Source organism: Penaeus monodon, chromosome 2, assembly GCF_015228065.2.
Source record: "Penaeus monodon isolate SGIC_2016 chromosome 2, NSTDA_Pmon_1, whole genome shotgun sequence".
NCBI lineage: Eukaryota > Metazoa > Arthropoda > Malacostraca > Decapoda > Penaeidae > Penaeus > Penaeus monodon.
The window spans coordinates 62,762,997-62,765,496 of NC_051387.1; positions in this window are offsets into that span (position 1 = coordinate 62,762,997).

Below are 2,500 nucleotides of genomic sequence, written 5' to 3' on the forward strand. Positions count from 1 at the left end.
TACCCCGCAGAGTGGCTCTAATAGAAGCTTTGGAGGGTCTCGTGGGGGGTGGTAGAGCTGAGAGCAGATGAGGGACGCGGCGTGGTGGGGATGAGGAGGAGGAGGGGTCATCCAGAACTTCCACTTCCAAAGGGGAGGGCGAGAGGTCGTTTTGGGACAGCAGACTGACCCCTCCTCCCCGTTTGTTTGTACCGAGGCAATGGAACATGCTGTAGCCATGTATGAGTATCCTATCAGCTTGGATCTGCCACGCCTCTGGCTGTATTACCAGTGATTCAGAAGTGATGATAGTGTGCTCTATTTTGTTTTTGAGGGATGTGACGTTGGACATTAGGAACTTTGGAAAACCAACAGAGTCGGGGAACTTCAAAATGTCTGTAGATTTTAACTGGTTGAGACTTCCTTTTCTTGATCCTTGTCCGGAGTACGGGTATGCGCTGTTGAATGTGACGGCCTCCCTTGCTACCCCGGTCATGAGAAATGTCTAAATTCCTTAGTCTTTGAATCACTTCACTGTCTGAGTAACCATAACTGTGTTGAAAAGAATATAATGTTTTCCTGTTTTACCGATGTATCGCAAGTAAAGTTCGATTTCTTGGAATGTACATTGACACTATGGCATTCACTGAAAACCACGTAGTAGTCACTGCACAGCAATTGCACTAGCCTAAGTTAATATGATATTGCAGAAAGAAGCAGAATAACGGGTGAGGCCAACAGCCGGCCTTGGATGCTCATGAGCGGCGACTTACACGTCCGTCTAGTACGGTGTCAGGTCAATGTGTTATAGTAGATGAATGGGTGTGCATCTACTATTTTGGGTTCTGGTGTCTTATCTCTTTAGGGAGTGTTTGTTGTGGGTGTGAGTACCCACAGGTATGGCTAGGTGTTGATAGCGAAGTCGGAGATCAACGGGGGAGCCAGTAGGCCGGTAGGCTCCCCAGTCGGCTAAGAACTGGGCAGTCCTTATGGTGCTGCTGCTGTTGTTGGTTCTGCTGGAGGATCGGGGGGAATGCGCGGGGAACGAGGGGAGCCCACTGTCCAATGAGCGCTGACATGACTGTGGACCTGATGTGACCCAACCTGGGAAAGTACGCTGAACATCAGGTTGCGGGGTCGTGCTGCTACAGTGTGTGTGTTTGTGTGTGTGTGTGTGTGTGTGTGTGTGTGTGTGTGTGTGTGTGTGTGTGTGACTGTTTGCGTGTATAAATAGTGGTGTTGTGTGTGACTGTTTGTTTGTGTATGTGTGTCCCTATGAAGCTTTCCATTCATTAATACAAAGTAACATCTATTCCTCCCCTTCGAGCTCCCGCCCTCACACACACACAAAAAAAATCACTTTCCCCAAATGTTATTATTCAGAATTTAGAAATGAACTTATTATTTTGATCTAGTTTATATTTTTACATCGTTTTATATCTCGTGTCTAAGATTGCTGGATGAAATTTGTAATACGATAATCGAGCAAACGTATTTGAGAATGTGTTTCAGATTATTCTCCCGTTTTCACAAGTAATTCTTTCTGTGTATACATATTCCCGTCTATTATTTCATTTATCTTATATATATATATATATATATATATATATATATATATATATATATATATATATATGTCTCTCTATCCATTTGTTTATCAATCTACCTCTTTATCTTTCTACCAATCTTTATCTGTCTATTTATATATCTATCTATAAAAAAAATCCAAAGCTTTATCATTTATATTTTTTATTGATTATCAGCTAGATCGTCAGTTCTGATGATATTTCAGTTTCTTTCTTCCATACAAAATATGTAACCATATCAGTCATCAAATCAGGCATTCACTGGTTTAATATACAATGCCGCTACGCCCATTCTTCGAATAAGGCATATTGCTTAATTTCGGGTTAATTGTGGAACCTTTCGTTTTTGTTTTGTATTTTCTTGTTTCGTGTGAACAATGCAATCGTGCTCCATAAGATGAAAAATCCGATATAGGTCAAAATTTCAAACTAGATGATTGGGTTCATCATATAAAATTTTATTAAATAATGGGCCAATAATCAGTTTTTAAAAATACTCGAGGGGATGATTTCCATGTGAGGATGGCGCGGCGGGTTATTGGAGAAGTTAAACTTTACCACAACCGACTTCTGGCGGTTGATAGTGACGTGATTTGCGGTGGTCCAGGCGAGAAGGTTGTCGAAGGTGAGCTGGATGACAGAGTGGTCAAGGCAGGAATTGTCAATGACAGCAGTGATGGTCGAGTCATCCATGTATTTCCAACGATGCCCGGTGTCCAGGAGTGCGCCGTTAATCAGGATGAGCAATTACAGAGGCTCCATTCTAGTCCCCTGGGGTATTTCGCATATGAGTGGCAAGGGGCTGGAAACTTGCCTGTTGCCTGTTGAATAGAAAGTCTGCTAGCCAGGGGATGAGGCACTCCCTGATATCCGTGGAAGCTGTACTTTTGAAATGACCGTGGTGTGGTCCAGCAGGTCGAAGACTTTCTTGAAAT